This window comes from Leptonychotes weddellii, chromosome 12, assembly GCF_054177405.1.
Source record: "Leptonychotes weddellii isolate Sample4059 chromosome 12, ASM5417740v2, whole genome shotgun sequence".
Taxonomy (NCBI): Eukaryota; Metazoa; Chordata; class Mammalia; order Carnivora; family Phocidae; genus Leptonychotes; species Leptonychotes weddellii.
This window is the reverse complement of record NC_138380.1, coordinates 13,990,085-14,016,229: the sequence shown is the minus strand read 5'-3', so window position 1 is coordinate 14,016,229 and position 26,145 is coordinate 13,990,085. Positions and strand designations below refer to the sequence as shown.

The 26,145-nt window shown below is 39.4% G+C and overlaps 1 protein-coding gene and 1 pseudogene across 2 annotated transcripts in view; one reads left to right on the top strand and one right to left on the bottom strand.

Moving 5' to 3' along the window:
- The window catches only part of DGKI (diacylglycerol kinase iota), a 426,631-nt gene that overhangs the window by 364,670 nt on the left and 35,816 nt on the right, over positions 1–26,145 (bottom strand). The gene's annotated exons all lie outside the window — the stretch shown is intronic.
- Positions 3,980–4,648, top strand: LOC102735585 (transcription factor BTF3 pseudogene; annotated as a pseudogene).

Genomic DNA, 26,145 nt, shown 5'->3' with positions numbered 1-26,145 from the left:
ATGCTCAGAGAACAGAACATATTTTTAAGTGCTGAATTAAATATATTTATTTACATTCCCATACCAGTGGGCAAATATTTTCATCATTATCTTGCTATATATAAGTACACATGTGCATTCATAGATGCTTAGAAAAAATATGGAAAGATACACAACACAACAAATGGCAATACAGTTACCCCTGGGGATGGGGGAAGAGGTATATCTGGGGCAGGTATATTTAAAGGAGAAACTTTCTGTTTTTACTCTCTATTATCTATTCTATATGAACAATACATTTGTTGTTCTTGTAACTACAAGTTTTTTTTAAACAGAGCATACACCTCCATACACACTTACAAACATGCAGTCAACTATTTGTGATCAGTGCAGGTGAACTTAATGGATGAAGCAGTGCATCAGTGCTGTAAAGTGTGATGAAAGGACAGGCTCTTGTAAGAAAGGAGGGGCACCTGAAGGTCCAGGTGTACGGTGGGGAGGCTTGAGGGAAAACTGGAACGAACACAGAAAGATAATTTTCACAGATTAATCTAAGGGGAGAAGAAGGAAAAAAATGCAAGAGAAAAGGGGGAATAATGAGATCATTGTTAATTACAAGGAAAGGCCTTTGAAAAATTAGGAGAACTTTCCAACTCAGTTGATGCACAAGATGGTAATATGGAAGATTGTGGCATCATTAAAAATAAATAAATTTAAGTGGAAAAGTCACTGCCCACCAAAAATAACTTACATGAAAGCAGTATTTTAAATTGGGATTCCACCAAGAAAGAATCCATTTAAAAGTAAATAATGCCTATATGATTATGTAGTGGAAGGAAGGAAGGAAGGGGGGAAAGAAGGAAGGAAGGGAGGGAGGAAGAAGGAAGAAAGGAAGGAAGGGAAGAAAGAAAGAAAAGAAAGAACAGAAAAGGAAAAGAGAAAAGAAAAGAAATGAAAAAGAAAAGAATAAAGATGGATGAGTCCAAGTAAATGTGCAAAGATTTTGGCTCCCTGTGTCCCACAGGAGCGTCAGCTACGGTTAAGCTTCCATCAGTGTCCCCTGTATCACTGGCCAACCGTGAAGATGAAAACTTCAAGAGGCTGCTTTATTTCTGAAGTCATTATCAGCCTTTTTCTTCGTGTCAACAACACTTTAAATCATATCTCAACAGGGCGCCTGAGTGGCTCAGTCGTTAAGCGTCTGCCTTCGGCTCAGGTCATGATCCCAGGGTCCTGGGATCGAGTCCCACATCGGGCTCCCTGCTCGGCAGGAAGCCTGCTTCTCCCTCTCCCACTCCCCGCTGTCTCTCTCTCTGTCAAATAAATAAATAAAATCTTTAAAAAAAAAAATCATATCTCAACAGGTGAAATGTTTTGCACCATTGGCTCTTTATTTTGTCATTGCTTTCTACTCATAGATATCCTTTATTCTCTTTAAATATATATATTTATAAATATAAAGTTATATATTATAATGATATAATATCATTACATTATATAAACCATAGTATTATATAGCATTATTATTTATATTTATTGTTTTTGTAATTAAAGCTAAAACAAAGAGTACAAACCCACATACACACTTACAAACATGCAATCAACTGTGTATATTTTTATATATATATTTTGCTCTGGATATATATATATATATATATTGCTCTAGATAATTGAGGTATTTCTGCAGTTCTAACTTTATCTTGTTAATTTCACATTGGCATTTAAATATCCAGACTCATGAGCAAGAGAAAATATTTTGGGATGGTCAAATACCTACAATTTACAATGCAACCATAATTTAACTATATAATCCATCCATCCGCCTGTCTTTCCTTCACATGAATGCTAGGTGATGGGTAATCAAACATAAGTAAGACCCTATTCTCAAGGACCTCACAGCCTTGATAGTTGAGGTGACAAATAAGTGACTGAACAATTACATACAAATTGACAAGCTTTGTGATACTAAAATATAACAAGAACAATGGGAATATAAGAAAGCATGAGTAACCCAGTTTGAGGAAGTTTTTCTTAAAGGTTGATACTTTGAGCTGACTTTTAAAGGACCTTAGTAGTTAGCCAGGCTATGAAGGTAGAGGCATTTGAGGCCCGGACCATGACACCTGCAAAGGAGGGGAGATTTTTAAGGGAAGGGTGTGTCTAGGGAATGCCAAATGATTCAATAAAGTCAGAAAGCACATGGGATAAATACGGATGAATCCAGAAAAAGAAGATGGGAAAACAATGAGGACCAATGAAAGCAATGAGGAGCCATTGATGGGCTTTAATTTAGGGAATGGTTTGCTCATGTTTGCTTTTTTTAAAAAGATTTTATTTTTAAGTAATCTCTACACTCAACATGGGGCTCGAACTCACAACCCCGAGATCAAGAGTCCCATGCCGATTGAGCCAGCCAGGCAGCCCTCATGTTTGCATTTTTGAAAGCTCACTCTGGGCTTTCAAGTGTGAGAGGGGAGGCAAGGAGACCACTGTATGGCAGCTGACGGGGCTGTCTGCTCCTAATAGCACAGCACCTTGGGCATAACAACTGATAACAATGACACTGATAACAATGACAAAATCTGGACAATTAAAGAAAATATTACTCAAAAGCACTGAAAAGTGACCAAGGTCAGGCAAAAACTTGGAGCAAAGATAACCATTAAAAGGCAATGAATAAAATGTGCAAATTTGCAAATTCTTGCCTGAGGGCACTCCCAATCCACACAAAGCTGGGGCTTCAGAAAACCACAACTTCCTTTCTTGACCAAGATGTCAGATGATTTCAGGGAAGGCAGAACTGTCAGAAAGTTAGGAGGAAATGTTGGAAGGGAGGAAGTCACAAAGGGAGTGAGCCCTAAAATCTGCAAATAAAATCCCCCCAAATCCCTGGCTGACCAATAAACTATGCATGTAAATTAACCTCTTGAGTCAATGCAACACTGATCATAATCCCAGGGCTTTTTTGTTTTTGTTTTTTTCCCAGCAGGGCTTTTTAAATAAAAACTGACATGCTAATTCTAAAATTTAATTGGAAATATAAGTGTAAAGAATCTAGAATAGTTAAACAATCTTGAAGAAAGAATACAAATGGGAAACTTCGAAACCAAAGTAATTCCATAAAGGAGAGTCTTTTCAACAAACTATGCTGGAATACCCAGGTGGAAAAAGAATGAGTCTCAACTGCTGTCTCATATTAAGCACAAAAATTAATTCAAGATGGATCACAGATTTAAATATGAAAGCTTACATATAAAACTTCTAGAAGAAAACAGAGAATATCTTCATGACCTGAAGATAGGGTAAAGTTTTCTCAGACAAGATATAAAAAGCAATACCATAAAAGAAAAATTAAAAGTATCTGTTTATTAAAAATAACATTAGGAAAAGGAACAGGTATGTATCAGATGGGGAGAACATATGCACCAAATATATATCTGATAAGGGATTTATATCCAGAATTCTTTTTTAAATCTTAAAACTCACTAATAAATTTTTTTAAACAATTAAAATATAGGCAAGAAATGCTTGGACAGACTCTTCACAAAAGAAATTACATGAATGTCCAATAAGAAATAATGCTTTACATTGGGGAGGGTATGTGCTATGGTGAGCGCTGTGGATTGTGTAAGACTGTTGAATCACAGACCTGTACCTCTGAAACAAATAATATATGTTAAAAAAAAAAAAAAGAAAGGGAAGATAGTAGGAAGGGAAAAATGAAGGGGGGGAAATCAGAGGGGGAGACGAACCATGAAAGACTATGGACTCTGAGAAACAAACTGAGGGTTCTAGAGGGGAGGGGGCGGGAGGATGGGTTAGCCTAGTGATGGGTATTAAAGAGGGCACGTATTGATGGAGCACTGGGTGTTATACGCAAACAATGAATCATGGAACGCTACATCAAAAACTAATGATGTCCTCTAGCTGCCATCTTGCATCTCCATGTGTGTGCACCTAATCTCAGCTGGTCCACCCGAGACCCCCTGAGCGCCAACCCTATTCCCCCACGCGGTCCCATTTCCGCTCCACCAAGATGAAAGAAACTGTCATGAACCAGGAGAAACTCACCAAACTGCAAGCACAAGTGCACATTGGTGGGAAAGGAACTGCCCGCCAAAAGAAGAAGGTGGTTCATAGAACGGCTACAGCAGATGATAAAAAACTTCAGTTCTCCTTAAAGAAGTTAGGAGTAAACAATATCTCTGGTATTGAAGAAGTGAATATGTTCACAGACCAAGGAACAGTGATCCCCTCTAACAACCCCCAAGTTCAGGCATCGCTGGCAGTGAACACTTTCACCATTCCAGGCCATGCTGGGACAAAGCAGCTGACAGAAATGCTACCCAGGATCTTAAATCAACTTGGTGCAGACAGTCTGACTAGTTGAAGAAGACTGGCTGAAGCTCTGCCCAAACAATCTGTGGATGGAAAAGCACCACTTGCTACCGGAGAGGATGATGATGATGAAGTTCCAGATCTTGTGGAGAATTTTGATGAAGCTTCCAAGAATGAAGCAAACTGAATTGAGTCAACTTCTGAAGAAGATAAAACTTGAAGACATTACTGGGAGCTGCTATTTTATATTATGACTGCTTTTTAAAATTTTGTTCATGGATCTGATAAAATCTAGATCTCTAATATTTTTAAGCCCAAGCCCCTTGGACACTACAGCTCTTTTCAGTTTTTGCTTATACACAATTCATTCTTTGCAGCTAATTAAGCTGAAGAAGCCTGGGAAAAAAGTTTGAAACAAAGTTAATAAAGTTCTTTGCCTAGGGAAAAAAAAAAAACTAATGATATAATGTATGGTGATTAACATAACATAATAAAATAAAATTTAAAAAAAAGAAATAATGCTTTACATCATTAGTCACCAGGGAAATGCAAAATAAAACCACAATGAGATACCATTATGCACCCATCAAAATGGCCAGATTTAAAGACTGACAGCAAATATCAGTGAAGATGTGGAACAGCTAGAACTTTCATACCTTGCTAGTGGAAGTGAAGTGGTACCTTTGGAAAAGATCTAGCAATTTTTTATAAAATCAACATTATCCCTACCCTTTGATCTTCAAATTCTACTGTTAGGTATTTATCCAAAAGAAATGAAAACATTTTCCCACAAAAAGACTTCAAGACTGTTCAGGGACACAATATGCAAAAATTTTTAAATGTCCATCAACAGAAGATTCACAAGCAAATTGTAGTTTATTCATATAATGGAATAATCTTCAGCAAGTAGTTCACGCATGAACTACTAATACAGGCAGTGATATAGATGAATCGCACATGTATTATGCCGAGTGAAAGATGTTGAACTTGAAAGAATATATGCTGTATTCCAGGTATATAAAATTCTAGAACACACAAAACTAAACTAAGGTTTTTAAAAAAATCAAGTGGTTCCCTCTGAAGGGCAAAGCTGGACTGGAAAGGGACTGGGAAGGAAGGGAAGAAGGAACTTTCTGGGAAGATGTCTCTTCATAAAGGTGTAGGTTTTATGCTATGAAGGATGGGTTATGGATTCATGAATCCAAACTGTATATCCAAAATTTATTCCCTTCAGTGTTTATGAATTTTACTTTAAAAAACAAAACCTGTAAAATCATCATCATCATCATCAAGTAGGAAGTAGAAAGTGGGTTGATAGCTGTCAAAACTAGGTGATGGCTATATGAGGTTTCATTATACTATTTTGTATACTTTGTACATATTTGAAATGTTCCAATACGAATTCTTTTAAAGATTTAACTGCAACAATTCAAGTGACAGATGATGAAGGCCTGAATGAAGAAAGTAGCATTGAAGTGAGACAAGATGAAATGAGTCTGCTACCCAAGTGACTGGGGACTGAAACTAAACCTATGTGAGAGGTAAAAGAAAAGGGGAAATCCGCAGATTCCAAATCACCCAAAATAGAAAGGTATTTTCATAGCGCTGGTTTCCATAATGGTCCCCTGTGTTTAAAAACATCATTTTGCAAAGTGTCCATAGATAGCACTAGATTGCTGAAGGGGGCACCCACGGTGCATAAGAGCTCAAGAACTTATAGACGACTCCCAGGTTTCTGATTTGAGCAATTAAGTGGATTTTCTAGATGCCATTTATTAAGACTCAAGAGAAATTACATGAAAATGAATGGGTGCTCAGGATGAACAGTGGAGTTCATGGTAATGATGTGAGTTAAGTCTGTAACATTTTCATCAGAGAAGCCCAGTAAGCTGTCAGATATATGGTCTGCATCTCAGGAAGAGGTCTGGGCTGTAAAGAGATTGGGAGTCATTAGCATGGAGGAGATCAGTCTTATAAACTGAGCTCCTGTGAGATGCACAGCTTCTCATTTAAGGATGCCCTGTCCACGTGGAAGGTACACACGGAATCCTCACAAAGACTACCTGGTTCCACCCTCATCATCCACTAAATCCACCCTGGAAGCAGCCAGTCCTACCTCCGTGTAACAAAACTGTCTCTACAACAAGATGGGAAAGTTTAAAAGAAACAAGGAGAGAGTAGTAATATATATATGCAACAAGATGTTCTGACAAATATTCTCTCTGAGACTTCAAGCAACAATAGATAATACATTTTAAAAGAGGATGCTTGAGCTGTCTCCCATGGAACAAGGTGTGCGCTATGTGCTAGAGACAGCCATCTCAGGATTGGCTTAGACACTATCCAAAACATCACAGCAGAGTGTAGCACCTTGGTGCTACCAGGATCCTCAGGGTTGAGAAAACTGTAGCCAGGAGAGCAATGCATTGTCCTTGACTCGGGGAACTGCAAATATGAAATCCTCAGCAATGAGGGTGGGAAGACTAGAAAGACTCCACAGAAGAACTCCAAAAAAGCCAACTTTACATATCTGCAAGATTCAGAGAGCACTAACAATAGAAGGATAAATCATCACTAGCCAGGTAGGGGCTTAACTGTTTCCTCCCTCCTCTTCTCTGCCAGCCCAACTCCAGCTTGAGAGGAGTCTGCAGCTGAGGCCAGCAAACAGGAGACAAGGGTGAAAAGGCACCATGGAGAAAGACAGAAGAAGCTGACCCATCTCTTCTCCCCAGACTGCAGCAGTCCTGTGCAGGCCCATGTTGGGAGGGGGAAGAGACCTCAATTCTAAGATGAGAGTTTTTATTAGTGCCCAGCTCTGGAAGTTTTAGTTCCTGAATTAGTACAGTGACTTGAAGTGCAAAGGTTTTTTATTTCCTAAGACTGGCCAGCAGAGCCAGGGCAGGGCATGCCCCACCATGCAGGTTTAAAGAACGAATACAAGGAGAAAGGTAGGCTGTTTTATGATTAAATCCCATGTGTTGAGTTTAGAAATCCCAGGTGAATCTTGAAGAATCATGAATCTAATGACTCTACTTCTCTACTAATGACTCTTACTTCCACTTCTTTTGACTCTACTCACATCAATCCTTCAGAATCTTTTTTTTTTCAAATTATTAATCTTTTACTCAAAGTGAGACACCATGTTAAGGCACTGTGAGGGTATGATAATGAGCAGCTCCTCTTCTGGCTGCTTCCCTCTCACCCACAAGCCTCTGATGATACCCAGGTCTCTGGCGCCCACCCACATTTCCTTTACTCTTGGACCCATATTACCAACTGCTTACTAGACAATCCAATTTGGTGGGGCTTATCTTAAGCTCACTATGTCCCAAGAGGAAACTTGCCATCTTTTCAAATCTCCATGTTCAATCCAATCTGCTCTTACCCTTCATTATCTACCATCCCACCCACCACTAACAGAAAGATCTTTCTAAACCAGAACGTTCAAGTTGCTACTCTGAATTTTTCAATGGCTCCCAGTCTCCAAAATCCAACCTCCTAGACATAACATCTCTTGATGGGTCTAACCCCTACCTCCAGACTATCCCAACACCACTCAACTGCATATTTTTTAAACATCTCCTCACACCGCCAAGGGCTCTCTCACCACTCTACTCCCAGTCTTGCTGGTCTAGAGTTGTTTGGAATGCCCTACCCATCCCCAGAGCCCTAAATGGAAAATGCCATTTGTCTTTGAATCAGCCCAAATGTTGCCTCCCTTGCAGAATATTTCCTCTGATCTCCAGGCTGGAAAGTTAAGTAAGTTACATACTTCTGTGTTAGCATCAGTCAAATTTTATTTTAATCACCTCAGTGCATAGCAGTTTGCCCTTCCCTGTGCCGCCCAACAAAACAAAACAATGTTTTTTGACCAAAACCCCTGTTTTTGTATGCCAGGATGATGCTTGGTATAGCGTATGTCCTCATAAATATTTATTTAACTGAATTATAGTGAAGTGAATTAATGACTTTAAGGAATTTGTAATTTAAAAGAAGAAATGAGAACAGAGATTCTGTCTTACTCATTTCTACCACAGAGTAGGCCTCAATGAAATGAGGTGAAGAAATGAATAAAAGATCAGATAGAAAGCAGGGTATCCTTACAAATGGAGCAGATAAAGACAACAGAAATTTAATGGAGACAGACAGGACACCTTTTTTTTTCTGTTCATTTCTCATTCCAGTACCCTACACCGCTAAGCTTAAGATAAATGAATGCAAATGGGTTGGAAGTGGGAGAGGTTTTCTTAAAAAAATAAAATAAAATAAAAATAAAAAGACTACCACCCACTACCCATGCTACCCTCCCACCAGAATGACTATAGTTTTAGCATCCATAATAGGATTGTTGCAGTTTTGAGAATGTTGCCATGGTAACCAACCTCAGCCCTTCCCCTAATATAAGATAAAATTTAGCAAAAGAAATAAATAACAGACTCCCATAGAAACATTATCAGACCTTTCCATATAAATAACCTGGGTAATTAAATGTTTCAAAACAGAGTATTTAGAGAGCTGTGAAAAAAAAAAAAAAGATTCTACAAAGTTTATTTTTAAACAAAGGGGGGAAAAAAATCACAAAACATCAGCTGGAATACTTGGCTCCCTACATGGTTTCAAGGAGTCACAATTTCCTAACTTGCCTGGACAAGAACCACAGAACAGAGAATCACAAGTCTCTATTTTGTTGCACAAGCAACATTCCTACCAGGAACTCTCAATCCCTATTACGAGGGGATAAGAGAATTCTCCCGTTTGGATTCCCCCAAATAAACCATGGCACTTGCAAAACATTAACTGTAGCAGACCCTCACCGTACTATGGCCTAGATAACATCCATGCTCCCTTTTCCTTTCAAGAATTCTCTAGGTGACTTGTTAATCGAGAGCAGGGGTCCCAGATTTGTTATGTAAAGGGCCAGTAATAAGTATTTTAGGCTTTGCAGGTCATAGGATCTCTGTCACAACTACTAAACTCAGCTGTTGAAGTACAAAAGCAACCACAGAGTACGTAATGAATAAGCACAGCTGTGTTCCAATAAAACTTTATTTACAAAAACAGTCAGGGGGCGCCTGGGTGGCTCAGTTGGTTGAGCGACTGCCTTCGGCTCAGGTCACGATCCTGGAGTCCTGGGATCGAGTCCCGCATCAGATCGGGCTCCCTGCTCGGTGGGGAGTCTGCTTCTCCCTCTGACCCTCCCCCCTCTCATGCTCTCTCTGTCTCATTCTCTCTCTCAAATAAAGAAAATCTTTAAAAAAAAAAAAATACTACAAAAACAGTCAGCCAGATCAGGCCCAAGGGTGAGAGTTGGCTGACTCCTTAGTCACACTTACTCCTCGTAAACTCTCAATTTCTGTGTATCACGGGAAACACTGTCCCACCTTCTTCAGCCGAGCAGGAAAGCCTGGCCCGCACAGTATGCAGCACTCAAAGGGAGGAGCAAAAAGGATAGTCAGATTGATGCTCCTAAGACTGATCTGGAAATGACTGCAATAAGCTCTGTGAGAGCTTCTTATTGTGTGAACTTCCCTCCTAGAAAAATTTTAAAAGCCAAATAGAAAGCCATCTGTCAGGGAAGGGTAGGTACAACACTCCCTACAACCAACTGGATGCTGTTCTACTTTAAATGGATAAGAAGCCCGACCGGCTGGCATGGGGCCCAGTGATGCATCTCTATTCAATAAAAGCAAATGATTATCAGTCTGAAGCCTGGAGCAACTTTAACCAATTTGCAAATCTGGATGATTTTCTGAAGTTCCTTTAAGTTCTAGAAAGAGACTTGGATACAGCTGGTGAAACAGAAAGTACTGGACTCAGGGGACGGATGGTTATGGATTTCGGCTTTTCCTTCAAGTAGTTGTGTTACCTGCCAAATCCCTGAATGACTGTCAGCATCTGTAGAATGGGGGTAACAGTGCCTGTTGCTGGACTTGCTGAGGATGAAACTAGGTAACCTATGGAGAACATGTTACAGAGTCAAGGATTCAACTGTGTTACTTGTATTCCCTTAAAGAGAGCAGACGAAATTCCAGCTTTTGGCTTAATTTTATTTGTTCTTCCAGAGAGAAAGCACTCTCGGGTCAATGTTGCTAGTCCAAAGAATAATTTTTTTTTTTCTCCTGGCAAACTGCTGCAGAAGGAGCTAGAAGAAACAACTCATTAGCACAGAAATCAGTCCAAGTGAGCAGCAGCATGTGACAAGCATCTCATCTCAGAAATCACAAGTCCCCTCCCTTCTCCTTATCCCTCTCTGCAGCTATAGGCATCTATCTACTTCTGAGTGCATATTTTCCTCTGTTCTTTTCCTTCTTCTAATCCATTCTATTTCTCCCCCTATGTTTCCTGCCTCGTGCCTCTCTCAACTGGACATGATAGGAAGTATATTTATTTAATGGTTTCATATTCCCTCTCAGATAACCTAAATTAGGTTGCTCTTTCTTAAGGGTGCCTGATTAATCTTTTTGGTGAGTCAGTCACCCTGATATAGATTCTCTCTACCCATGTTCAAAAACCTTTGTAGCAAATCTCTTCCAAAAGGCTTATGATTATTAAGCATTAAAGAAAAGACTGGTTTAATGGCAAAAGGCAAGCCAACTTTAAATAGAAGAATCCAAAGAAATCAGAAGAGCTGGACTTGAGGTTTCCATAGACTTTCAAGTGAAACTAAGTCCCTTAAAAGTTGTAAGACCCTATAAGATTCCTTGGTTATGAAGATCAGCCATCACCACATGTGGAAACTGCTCTTTTCTATCACAGAGATTCTCTGGTGATACATGAAAAGAACCTTCAGCTTCTTGGAAAGAGATGCTAGATAACTGTCTATTTTACTCTCCAACTTGCCATCATATGGTGATAGCGGTGGGAAAAGTTTCTAACTTTTGCTCAGGAGAATATTTTATCTTAGCGGTGGGTGAAAAAATAGAAGTGAAAATGAACCACTCAATCCTTTCCCCCTTACTTCAATTATTCTGTCAAATAATCATGAAACTTCTAGAGATTCAGGCTTATGCACAAATGTGCAGTTCCATGTATTTCAGCCACATGAAATAGAGGACTTCAGCCACAACTCATTAATTTGGTTGTACCACACACTTCAGTGATCATTCAGAGAGGACAAAGTATTTAAAAGGACTGGATTACATATGGTAGAGAAACATGGATATCTTTCTCACTGATAGCAGTGCTTTGAGGTGTGAGTCACAGGTTTAGAAGACATTGGTTTACCAATTAACACATATATTTACTGAGCATCTGATATAAAACACAGACAGACAGGGAGAGCTGGCTTCCAGGGATTATGAGTAAAGAGATAGGAACCATTGGTATGGGAGTAGATAAAGAGAGAAAGAGAAAGGGAGATAAAGTTGGTTTGGAGAGCTGAAGATGAGAGAGAAATAACCACTTTCCTCCAACCCTCTACTGGGGTATAATATTTATAATAGACATCAACAGTAAAATGTGACTTTATTTAGAATCGATATTTTTGGTTCCTACATTGACAAATATTTTAGTTCCCATTCATCAAACATTTATCATGTGTCTATTACCAAAAAAAGCACTGAGTTGGGTGCTGATTTTGAGGAACAGAAGCGCTACTTGACAGCGCCAGGAGGTCCCTTCTTCCAGGAAACAATAGCTAACAGCTAAAATTTACACTGAATGCTTACGCTGTGCCAGGCATTTACCTAGGCAACTTATAAGAGTTAACTCATTTAATTCTTACCACTGTCTTATGAGAGTGGTAAAGAATAGTTGTTGTTACTGCTACTATCGCACCAGGTGGTTTCTCTCTGTCCTCCTTTCTTCTTTCTCTCTAATGTAAGACCCAAGCTGCTTGATAAGATTTCTCTCCTTTATAAGACCAGGAACTTCCAATAGCTACTACCCTCTGTCCTGTAGACCGTGGTCCACCTCTACCTGTCTTCATCCCTAGATTATGAAAACACCTCCTGGCTGGTCTATCTGACTCCATTCTTTTCCCATTCCAATTCACCTAGTATTATTTTAATCACTGTCAAACCCCATTTTTCATATGTCATTTCCCTGCCTAAGATCCTACAACATACACAAAGTTGAAATGTGCCACTACTGTCTATCATTTTTCTCCAGCTTTCTCTCTCCTTAATGTGTGATTCCCATAACACAGTCGCACTCAAACCTATGCATATCTAGAATAGCCAAGAAGATTTTAGAGGGCTTTATTTTCTGGAGTTTGAACATAGTTTTTTTTTTTAATTTTTTAATCATTTTTCTAATAACAGCCCCAAATAAGCCTCCTTCCACTTCCACATGCCTTATTGAAAATTATCCAGCAAATTTAAATATAAACTCCTACCTAGTTTTCAAGGTCCCTATCATCTGCCCATATCCTAAGCAATCTGTATTAACTCCCATAATTCTTATATAAATCCTCACGTCCAGTGAAGCTAATCTTCCCACTGTTTAGTTCACAAAGAATTTATACAGTGCCTACTCAGTGTCAGTCACTGAGGACATATGGTATGAACAAGACATAATCTATGCCCTCAAAGATTTTACAATTTGAAGATCTACTACATATGATAGATAATCCCCACCTCTGTAGGCTGGCCCATATTCTGTCATCTACCTGGCATGCATTCACTTCTTTCCCTTCCTTTCCTCAAAGTCCAACTCAAATAATGCCTTTCTGGACCACTTTAGCTCACACACTTGCTCCCTCTCTGAGATTCTTGAAGCTCAACTCTTTATCTTCACTATAAAAAAAAAAAACTGCAAGAATGACAGACTGTGCAAAGATTGGTATTCTCTGAAGTTTTAGGAAAGCAGATGACTACATCTGAGATTTAAAACATGAAAGAGATGAGGCTAGCCAATTACAGGAATCTTCCCAGGACAACCACATAAAGATGTAAATATGCTATAGGCATGTACTTCTCAAACTTTCCTGTGTGCATAAATCACCTCGTTAAAATGCAGATTCTGATTCAGCAAGACTGGAGTGGGATCTGAGCGTCTACATTTCCAGCAAGCTCTCAGGTGGTGCTGACACTGTGGTTCCTAAGCTACACATCAAGTAGCAAGTCAACAGCAGCCACTTCTCAAGGGTCCCCAACCAACAGCTCATGATCAGCCAGTCAATTCTGTTCTGCCAGCTTTATTAGGGTTCCCAGCTGAGACTTCCACTCAGACTTTATTATCAGCCAGCAAGTGCCCCTCCTCCTCTTTTGTGATCTCAAGACTTAAGGGAAATATCTCATCCTGGTGGCTCTTGTACACAGAAAGATGAGGTACAACATTCCCCTAGAGACATAAATATCAATATCCCCAGAGTGGAAACAAGTACCAGACTTAATCATCCAGCTATATCCTTCTAGCACACCCATTTCCATTTTTCTGGTTCTGTACTCACCAAACAACTTTCTGGTCTGAAACCTATGTCTCAAAAGCAGCCCTGATATCAAGGTCACTCAGGAAGAAGAAACACTTCCAGAGTGGTGCTCCATCAAAGCAATGAGAGCAGTGGCAAAATAGTCAAAATAAACATTTTCAGAATTCTGTAGGTTCACCAAAGGATGGAAAGAAAAATGGCTATTTCTCTAGAAGAACAGTGAGCTACGTGGCATTTATATTTGCTCTTTTCCCATCTCCCTCTCCCCAGCATTGCAATAGCCTTGAAAACCAGCAACTGTAGAAACATGGCAGCTGTGAAAAACAGTGGTCTGCCAGCTATCTGAGAGAGTAAAAGAGGTCTGGAGCTCCCCAAAAAGCCCCATCTTCAGAGAATTATCACTATTATCTGGAAAGTCCCATCCATGGGATTTATCTTTAGTTGACCTAACTCAGATATTATTAAGTGAGGAAATCCCTATATTCAGGGTGTATTTCCAAAAGAATCAGGAATTATTTAGCATCATGGCTGCTTGAGGTGGTGAAACCAGTTGAGGCAAACAGGAAGCCAACCAAAGAAACTTGAAATAAATATCTGGGAAATGAGATGTCCACAGAGGGCTTTGAAAAGTTCTGAATTCCTCGGGAATCTAGGAAGCCATATGTATGTGCAGGGATATGCATATTCTTGGGAAAGACCTAAGAAGGCCCTCATCTCTCACCTATGGCTGGCCATGCAGGAGATGAAGGCTATGGCAGAGTTGTAAACTGCCAGAACATGGAAGGCATACCCCAATTCACATGCATATATCTGTAGCAGAAGGGTGGGAATTTTTTTAGTTAGGAATTTAAGGAAATCTATGCCAACTCATTAGCTGACCACCACGCTAATCAAGCGGAGACTTTAGATGCTGCATACAACAAAAAATACAGACTTTAAAAATTAATAAAGTCACTAATCAAACAAACAGCACTGGTAAGAACAACTATTACAGTGTACTACAAGCAACAGAGCAAACTGGGTGTTGGGGCGTGGAGACAATCTGATTCCCAGAGAGGTTTCATGAAATTATTCTAAAAACCCAGTTTTCAGCAACCAAAAAAATGGCACACATAATGACATAGGAAAGTATGGCCCATAAATAGGAAAAAAGAATCAACAGAAACTATCCCTGAAAAGCTCAGATGTTTGAGTTACTACACAAAGTTATAAATGAGCTGTTATAAGTATGTTCCAAGAACTAAAGGAAATTTTGCCTAAAGAATTAAAGGAAAATATGAGAATGATATCTCACCAAATAGACAATATTAACAAAGAGATACTATGAAAGAGTCAAATAGAAATTTTAGAGTTCAAAAATACAATCATATCAATGAAAAGTTCATTGGAAGGGACCAACAGCCCAACTGACTGGGGAGAAGAAAGAACTAACAAACTTAAAGACAGATCAGTTGAGATTATCCAATTTGAGGAACAGAAAGAGAAAATAATGAAGAAAAACAAACCAAGCCTCAGAGACTGGGACATGAACAACACACCAGCATATCCCAAAAGGAAAGGAGGAGAAGGATAGAAAGAATAGTTGAAGAAATAATGACTGAAAATGTCCCAAATTATGAAAACATTAATCTACACATTCGAGAAATTCAGGGAACTCCAGGTAGGATAAACTCAGAGACCCACATCTACATAGTCATAAACTGCCAAAAGCAAAAAGCAAATAGAATCTTGAAAGCAGCAAAAGAAAAATGACCCATCATATGAAGCAATCTTGAATAATATGAACAGCTGACTTCTCACTGGAAAACGTAGAAGCCAAAAGCCAATAGGATGACATGTTATTAAAAGAGCTGAAAGAAAAAGACTGTCAGCAAGAATACCAAATTAGTGGGTGCCTGTGTGGCTCAGTCAGTTGAGCGTCTACCTTCGGCTCAGGTATGATCTCAGGGTCCTGGGATGGAGCCCCAAGTCAGGTTCCCTGCTCAGCGGGGAACCTGCTTCTCCCTCTCCCTTTCCTTCTGCCCCTCCCCACCGCTCACTCATGCTCTCTCTCTCAAATAAATAAACAAAATCTTAAAAAAAAAAAAAGAATACCAAATTCAGCAAAATCATCCTTCAGTTTGAAGGAGAAATGAAAACATTCCCGGATAACTGAACACTGAGAGAACCCATCACAAGCAGACCTACCCTACAAGAGATACTACAGAGAGTCCTTCTGGCAGAAATAACAGGATGTTATACAGTAACTTGAATACACATGAAGAAATGAAGATTACCAATAAAAGTAACCACATAGGTAAATATAAAAGATAATACTAATGTATTTTATTCATAAGTCTTTTTTATGAGATTTAAATGGGAAGTGCATAAACCAGTAACTCCAAGATGGTGTTAGTATGGCTATAATGTATAAGGAGGTGATTTGTATGATGATAATAGCACAAAGGAGAAAGGGAGAACAGAGCTGCATATGAGCAAAGTTTTTGTAATACTATTGAAATTGAGTTGGTATTAATCTGAACTAGATTTTTTAAGAAAATATTTTAAATGTAATCCCCAGAGCAACCACTTGAAAATAATTCCAAAATATTTCATTAAGAAGGGAGGTAATTAAAATAGTACATTAAGAAATGTATATTTAACAAAAAAGAAGGCAGTAATGAGGAAATACAAGAACAAAAAAATATAAAGGGTCTCAAATCAATAATTTGTCTTCCCACCTTAAGCAACGAAGGGAAATACACACACACACACACACACACACACACACACACACACATATATATATATATATATGGAAACTGGGAGAAAAATAAACCTAAACCCAAAGCAAGCAGAAGGAAAGAAAGAATATAGTTTAGAGCAGAAATAAATGCAATAGGGACTAGTCAAATAATAGAGAAAACCTACAAAACCAAATGTTGGTTTTTTTGAAAAGATTAATAAAACTGAAAATCCCTCAGCTAGGCTGACCAAGAGAAAAGGAAGAAATTGCAAAAAGCAGGAATAAAAGAAGGACATTTCTGCTAACCTTACAGAAACACAGGGAATACTATAAACAACCCTATGCTAATTACATAACCTAGATGAAATGGAAAAATTCCTAGAAAGAAACAGACTACTGAAAATGACTCAAAAAAAAAAAAAAAAAAAACCCAGAAAATCTTAAATAGACCTATAACAAGTAAGGAGATTGAATTAGTAATTTAAAAACTTCTCACCAAAAAAAAAAAAAAAAAAAAAAAAATCCCCAGCCCCAGGTGGCTTCATTGGTGCAATCTACCAAACATTTAAAGAATTAACACCAGTCCTTCAAAAACTCTTGCAAAAGCTAGATGACTAAGAAGCACCTTCCAACTTATTCTATGTGGCCAGTTTCACCCTGTATATTAGTCAGGGTTCTCCAGAGAAACAGACCAATAGGAGATATACAGATATATAGATAGTAATATATACAGATAAATAGATTGTCAAGGATGTGGAAGAATAGAACCCTCATTCATTGCTAGTAAGATTATACAATGGTGCAGCACTTTAGAAAACAGTCTGGCAGTTCTTCAAACTGTTTAACATAGAGATCCAGCAATTTTACTCCTCAGTTTAAACCCAAGAGAAATGTGTCCACAGAAAAACTTTTGTATTAATGTTTATAGCAGCATTATTCATTATAGCCAAACAATATGTAGAATATCCATTCAATGGAATATTATCTGACAATTAAAAGGAAGGAAGGTCTGATACATGCTACAACATGGATGAACCTTGAAACCACTGTGCTAAGTGAAAACAAGGAGGCTGCAGAATACCATGTGTTGTATGATTCCATTTATTCCAAATGTCCAGAATAGGCAAATACATAAACAGAAAGTAGATTAGTGGTTGCCAAAAGCTGCAGGAAATAGGGATATGGAGAGTGACTACTAATGAGTACAGAGTTTCTTTGGGGGATGACTAAAATGGTCCAAAAATAGATAGTGTGGATGATTGCCCAACTCTGTGAATATACAGTACTAAAAATCTACTGATGTGTACACTTTAAAAGGGTAAATTTTATGGTATGTAAATTGTATTTCAATAAAGCTATTATAAAAAAAAGCAGCCCAATTCTTCAGAAGAACATGCTGAGTTCAGTTATTCTGCCTATAATTTATTCTTTTTAAAAGCAATCATTTTGACATTACGGTTCATTAGTCTTGGGCTAGACTGGTTAAGAAGTTGATCACCTACTTTCCTAAGGAAAAATGATCAAAAAATATTTTGAAACCTCCAAGAATTAAAGCCAGAACATGAAAGCCCAATATGAAATAGTAGGGCAATCAGCCTCATCCATTTCAGTCAAGGCATGCTTGAATAAAAGAACGACCAAACGAGAAATTAGTTACAAGACCTCCCATACAACGTAAGTCCTGCCTGCTGTTCCATCAGATGGGTCCATTTTGAATTTTTAACTAGCTTTTAAACTCCCTGTGATTATGAACCATGTGTTTTAATTTTTTGAAATTTCCCTCTGTAGTGATTAGTTCCTTACTAATTTTTAGTGTTCAGTGACTTTAGAAATCACCTGTTTCAACTGTTCAATATGCTTATCTCCAGATGACTGCTGGGAATAAAGCAAGAAGAAACTACAAGAGACAGCAGGAGTACAGGGCATGGTTGTTTTAGATAAACAGTTCCAGAACTTTCTAAGAGGAATGAGAAACCTCAGGTACCCAAGAGATTGGAAAGTGACAGCTTCTCCACTGCAGCATGTGACAGGATAGGAAGTGAGGTTGTCTCGCCAACAGAATTGGCAAATATTTACTACATCCTCAGAACAAGCTGGAGTGACACTCTATCCAGGGAGCTTCTCCCTGGTTTCAGGAAAAAAGATGAAACAGTTTGGTGCTCATTTTCAATAGGCATAAAACTAGACCCAGACAAGATTAGAAGAGCAGAGATTCAATTCAGACGTTCTGGCTTCGAAGCTTATTGATACTCAAGTCTTATTTCGGGATTGTATGCTCTTTGATATCTGCCCCCATCCAATGCTCATGATACCTAATCAAGTGTCCGCAAGTCCATCATCAATAATTATATAGTTAGTGGAGTTTGGTAGTTAATCATTCCATCAGATTCTAAAGCAAGAATTGTGTATAACTTGGAGCGAAGAATGGCTGCCTCACCTTAGACCATATTCAATTTCAAGGGTTTCATACTAAAATGCACACCTTCCAGCTGCTATCTAAGTACTGATGCCCCTTCTGTAGTACAAGTGTCAATACTGTTTGCAAATTTCACTTTGCAATCTTTCACTCACTCCATCTAATGAAATCTTGTACTTCTCCTCTATCATTCATACCCAGTGATTTGCCGTTTTTACTCCAGGGCCCTGGGAAACTTTTGATGAGGCATGACTCATGGATCAGGGAGAGAAGAGAAGGAAGTACCAGCTGGTGCTTAAAAAACTGGAAGGGCAAATGTCCCACTAACTTTCAAGTCAACATTCAACTTCCTTCATCTATGCACTTGTACATTCGTAACTCTCCCACTCACAGGGAGGTATATCTTCTCCTTATCCTTCAAAGATATTTTTGATGTTGTTTTGAACATACAAGAAGGAAGGCAAAAATAAATGAAACAAGGAAGAAAAAGAGCCATGGTGCATGGATGGATGAGTAACAAGAGAATGCAGGAAACCACCACTTCTCCCCATGCCCACCTGGACTTGCCTATTTCCTACTCCCTGGTGTTGGAAAGGAGGTCAGCTTTTCTGAATCTGATGATTCAGGGGGAAAAAATCACGATTGGAAGAAGCAAAGGGACTGGACACTGAAAAAGTAAACAACAGTGTCCTTTGCATCATTATAGCTATGAAGCATATGGCAAAAGCAAACAGCAATAATAACAAAACATGAGCCCACTAGGACCAGAGAGCTATGACCCTACAGTTCCCAACCATTTGCTTTTGAAAAAGTCAAACTGTAAGTTTCAGCACTCAGTTTCACCAACCACAAAATGGATAATAATTATGACTGACTATATTGTGAGCAACGCTATCACCCTTTTGGCCAACCACTACACACTGTGATTTGAGTCCTCATAGGGAGTCCTATGAATCAAATGAAGACCATTCTCTTTGATGATGGGTATTATTTCTAATCTTGAATGGTAGAGAATGGAATGTGTTTACATGCCCAGCCATGCACCCCCTGGGGGTGAGGGCAGGAGAAAGAGCATTATTAAATGGTCTAGAAGAAATAAATATGGGTTTGCAGCTGAGAAAAACGCTATCTGGAAGAACTGTAGGCCTCAGCTCTCTCTCTCTGTGGGGAAAGTTTTAACTTTAGGATGTGCCCCTTGTCCCTGCATGGGAAACTTGAAAACACATTCCGAAAATGTGTTTTCGGAAAGAACTCTGTTCTAGCTCTACATTTACTACATCTCTCCCTTTTGTTGCTGACTTTAATCCTTTGTTCCAGTTGTTTTCACACCTGAGGTCATAATAATACTCTATCTGTGATACCATAATTGTTGCTAAGTAACTGCATGTGCTGTCATCAGTAGGGTTACAGCTGTGGGGCTTAAGAAATGTTCCCACTGAGTTGTATAAGCTCCTGTCTAATGAGGAGATATTCTCCCTCATGAGAAGAGTGAAGGTGGTTTGTGGAGACATGCCGATTTTCCATTGTAAACTTCGTGTCAGTGCCAAATTACAGAAGTACCTTCTTCTCCCATCTTCCTCTCTCCTCCAACTTCTTCCCTTGCTGGAAAGCAGTTTATCCACAAGTCAGAGAGAGCCTGATGCCTGGCTGTCCTCACAGCACATTCCACTCTGGCCTTATTTAACTGGGCTTCATTTAACTAATATCTACTGATATTCATTAACACAACTTGTAAACTCTGCCAGATGCTAAAAAGAATAAAAAGAGATGAGAAAAACCCTCAAGAAACTTAGAGTTTCAGAGGTAAAGCAAAATGAGTACAAATAGCAATTAACACAAAGCAAAGCAATATAAGGATCACTAGGTGAATATCAACTCTTCATACAGGAGTCCAAGGGAAGGCCGGTCAGGTCACTTGCAGTAAGGAAATATCGTCAGCCAAATCATCCTGGAGACAGAGTGGGTGTTTAAAACGTTTTCACATTTGGAGAGAAAGAACGGAAGGGTCCTAGCCAAGAGGAACAGAGGTGAGACAAAACAAAATTCAGGTTATAGTGAGGAGATGAGATTTTTGTGATAGCCAGATAAGGTATTCATACAAGGAAGTGCCAAGACTGGAGCTCTATTTTATGATTCTATTATCAGTGGGTATATTAAATAGATCCTCAGAGGAATCCTCCTCACTGACTTTGAATTTTTTCAAGAGTTATGTATACTATTTATATCACCAGAAGTTTATTTGTACATTATTTTATTTCTTTTTGATACCATTTCTCTCTCTGTGGTCTACCAACTAAGATAGTCCACCTTTCACAGTTATGTGTCTTTGTCTAATAGACTTAACATCGAGTGTCACTTTGAAGAGTCTTGACATTTTCCCCTGAGCAAAGTGATTTCCCCCACTTACCACCTACGACTTGCTTACACAAATGCAGTTTCACCTGCAGGATTTTATCATAGGAAACAGATTGAGGGTTGCTGGAGGGGAGGGGGATGGGGGTGAGGTAACTGGTGATATACTATATGTTAATTAATTGAATTCAAATTTTAAAAAAGATAAAAAATATAAATAAATAAATAAAAATAAAATGGAAAAAAATTTTTTTAAAATAAAATTCTTCTGAAGATATAACATACCAAGTCCATATCCAGTATCTTGGAAAACTCAATAAGCATTAAATATATAGGAAAAGAACAAGGGTTGAGGGCTAAACATAGCTGAGTCCAGACCAAGGTTCTAACGCTCACTCACTGTATGATCTTAGTTGTGTGAGATAAATAGTCTGAGCATGTGCTTTTCATTACCTGAAAAATAAGCTAATAAGCATGTCCACTTTGCATGATTATCTACTATGAGGCATGACTGTGATTTCCCTTTGTGAGAGTACCTGACAAACAGCAAGCATTCAATAAATGCTTTGTGAAGCACTCGGTTCTTTTTCTCTTCACGTCTCCAGTTGCCATCAAAATGTCTGGCATACAATAGCTGTCTAATGCGTAATTCTGATCTTGTTGTCAAAAAAGGGAGCAGTGAGGCATTGGCGTTGGACTTCCTCCCGAGGGGATATGGGAACTTAACCAGTTACTTGGCTTCTCCGAGCATCAGCTTCCTCTCCAAAAATGGAGAAAATTACCACTTTAGAGTTTTTGTAAAGAGCTTCTATAAGAAAAGTATGTGGAATGTTCTGGGCATATAAATAAAAGTAAGTGGTATCTGTTTTAATAAGATTTGATAAGATTTCATTATTGGCTCTCTGCCCTGTTTCCTCTCCGGAAGAGAAGTCCCTCACTTATTCTGTCGTCCATGAGTCTCTTTGGCCCACTACACATCCATTTAACATAAATAAAACCACATCTGCTATTAGAAGTTGTCCGTAAGAACAAAAGTGTGGCAGTTTTAAATTCTTTGCGGAAAAAATTAAAAGATTTAAACTTTTTTTGTGTTTCTGTGTTGGGTGTTTTAGCATTGATACAGGCTGGGAGAAGACACGGAGGGACTCCTGAGTTAAGAGCCTGAGTAGACACAAGGAAGGAGGAAAAATAAGTATATTTTTCTTTTCATAAAGAAGCCTGCATTTAAAAAATTATTCACAGCATAGCTTTGCCAACCCACCAGAAGAAATGGAAAATGCTATTTATCCTTTGAGAGCAGAGTAAAATTTCTGTCTATTTAGCCTAATCTTACTTTGTAGGCTTATGAAGCTGAATAGATATTCTTTCTGAATCTTCATCCACATCTCCTTTTCGATGTTCAACTTAAATTACTCATTTTCTAAGTCTGTGTTTTCAGCTGTGTTTCCACCAACTCATTCTCAAAGAGAGCACGTTAAGACAAACTGCAGAAGCAGCTGGGCTGTATATTACCTACTTGTTTATACATCCCTGTCATTAAAAACTACGGGTTGACACACATGAATGACTCCGCTATTGTACTGATGTGTATTGAGCGCTGTTTTGCCAAGATGCTTTAAAAAGATAATTTCACTCTGTATGCCTTTTCCTTCATTTTATTTATGTTTTTTAACATAATAGGTTCTGGTTTGTGTACATCTCCAGTAAATCCATTTCTTTGTCTCTCAGCTGTGCTTGGGGGAAGCTAACACTGACTCACGTCTGGTCTGACATCTCTATTGAGCATGACGGCATTCTCCTCACCTGCCTGACAATCACCAGTGCCGTTTCTGGTGTGGGAGTGAATGGAGAGAAAATGCCTACCATCCCTTCTAGTGTCCAGGGCAGGGAGGAGAACAGGTCTTTGGCCAAAGAGGAGCCACCAGGAGTCATCATGAATTGTTGAGCAATCTGCTGGCTTGAGAGCTTCCTGGACAAGGATCCAAAGAGAAGCAGCCGTGGTTGCTTTCCCAAGCAGACGTGACACAATGATTTGTCACAATACAGTATTGTCCCCACTAGAAACAGTGGAAAAAACCATGTTCTTCAAGGCCAAACAAGGGCAGGGCATAAGCATGCAGACAGGCAGACGAATACAGAAACCTGCCATGAGCTTCTCCGAGCCCCAAAACTGAGATGATTCACATCTATTCTCGTCCTCATCTCCAGCGTTTCCCCCTTGAGGACTCCCCTTCATCACATTAATTCCACTTGCTCTCAGATGGGCATAATCTCTCAGAACTTTATAATTTCAAAGATAAGGAAACTGAGGCTAAAGAAGGTGAAGGAAATTGTTTGAGTCCATACAGGTCAGTCAAGGCTAAGCCAACGTCAGCACTGTGGCCCTGAGTTGGGGTGAGCTAAACAAAGCATGAGAAGATTATTTCTGTGATGCTAAGTGATCATACAGGCAGGGCTCAAGTTGAGTAAGAGCCGGGGAACAGGGTATTTCATTTCCTCTTCTCGGCTTCTACTGTGAATCACTTGTAAGCAGGAATAATTGCTCAGCCTCCCTTTTCTACCTGCCCTGCCCATTCTTCTTCAGCATTCGAATTTACCACATGAAGGTCCCTACATAAAAGACAGGTGAAGGGATGCCTTTAGAAGACAGAGCAGATGATAACAATGAATATAGCCATAGTAGCAGCTCTCAACGATGGGGAGGATATGCCAAATGACTTGTGAATTGCATTTCATTTTTTAGAAGAGCCCTCCAAGTCAGATTTGTTACCCCTATTTTGCAAATGAAGAGACGGAGTCCTACAGAGGTTAGGTAACCAGCCCAAAGTGATGGAGACAGGATTTGATGATGGGTCTGGCTGATTTCAAAGTCAGTGCTACACTAGACTGGGAAGAACCAGGTGTTAAAGCTTTGCATCTGTGCTCAGGACTGAGATGAGTAACAGAGCCAGGTTTCTCTCCTGCCGCCTTCCACACCAAGCATGACATTGTCCAAGCCAGTAACCCAGCTGAGGACAAGAAGTGGAATAAGAATTGTATAAAATGCCTAAATTTCCACTCCCACACACCAATCATCACCACCAGCCAAACTGACAGAGGGCACCGGGAAAGGGGAAGGAATAGGACCATGCAGGTACTTGCTTCCCCTATCCTAGGAACTGTAGGAAGAAGAAGTTCATACAGTACAAGACCCTGGATCAGGGAAACAGCTTGTTATGGGTTAGGTGATTTGTTCTGTTTAATGAAGAGATGCATTTCATTTTCGATTCCCAGGTCTGTCTGTGAAGACCCAAAATATTGTGCATCATGCAGTACTGAAGGTATATCAGTTTCCAAATACTGGTTTTCAAATATTAAAACCTCTTTTTAATACAAATTATTTCAAAAACCTTCACTCAAGAGCTGTTTTCTTTTAGATTTGGATGCCTGAGAAACCACATAATGATGAAAAACTACTAAGAATCAGCAACACTTCCAAATGAATTTTGTATTTTTTCATAACAGCATCTAGGTACATTTGGAACAAAGAAATGTTACATTTATGCATGAGCTACATAGCCTGGGCAGTTTTCAGACTGCATTGGACGTGCAGATGGACTTATGGACCCCCTGTAATGATCCAGCAGGATCCAATAAAGTCAAATTCCTGAGCATCCTCTAGGTCATTGCTTCTCAAACTTTCATGTGCTCAGGAATCATCTGGGGATACTTTTAAAATGTAGATTTTAATTGGGCGGGGGGAGGGGAGGCTAGGCCTGAGATTCTGCACTAGTAGTAGGCTCCCAGGTGATCCTGATGCTGCTCTGTGCCGACACACTCTGAGTAGCATGGCCCTGGCATGCTACTTATCCCACGCAGCCCAAGCTTTCACCTGCCCACCTGTTCGCTCTACCGTATTTCCTCTACTCATCAAGCCACACCCCCTCCTGCCACCATTTTTCCTAAGCGGTGAATATGGGTACGTGTGTGTTTGTGAATGCAGCTTCCAAAAGGGTGAATCTTGTCTCTCAGGCCTCATTGATTCCCCTTGCATTCCCATTGCACTTACAGCCGGCACCGTGATACACGGCCAGTCAAGCTCTCTGCCTATGACCACCTCACTGCCGTTTGCGTGCGTTTGTGTTGATGTTGGTGCTGTTTAGTTATATCTCTTTGGAAGCAAAGATGAAGTAGTATATATTCCCCACAGCAACTAATATTTGCTAAATAAATACTTGGGAGTTGAAACATTATCTGGATGAGAAAAACATGCATCCTCGTATGGGTATGAACGTGCAGACAATTCAGCATATGAATGAAAGAATTATATATATTGACTAATTGCTAAAAAATTATTTCACAAAAAATGATAGGTGCCGTCTATTGAGCACTTAGTAAGAGTCAGGCACTGGGCTAAGTGCCTTGTATGCTCTCATTTAATTGTCACGGGGCCCTAGGAGGGAAAACTCCAAAACTCATACTTCAACAGAGCTCTGCCTCTCATTAAGTGCCTACCAGGTATCAAAACTCAATTGAAATGTGGTAGATCACAGAACAAGGCATTCTCTGCTCTCCAGGAAGTTGCAGGCACAAATAATGAGGCTGCCCTATGACAAGTATAATAATGCAGGTCAAGGCACAGAGCCATGAAAGGAGAGAGACAACCATCCAGTAACATTGGGAAAGGCCTAAGAACTGACATTTAAACTAAATGTTAAAAAAACATGGACCCAAGCAGAGAAAGGAAGAAGGGCATAAAAGGAAATGATAAGGCATATGCAGAGCAAGGCGGTATGACAGAGCTTGGTAAGGTTGAGGAGGCCCCAGAAACTGGGAACCCACACTGCATGTGCCAGCATGGTGGAAGAGCAGAGTGGGGGGCAGTGGTTCTATCTGGGGACAGTGTGGGGAGGGGGTGCTAGGTGTGGAATCCACCCCAGGAATGTGTCATGTCTCCGTTCTACATCACCCATCAACTGATCGGTG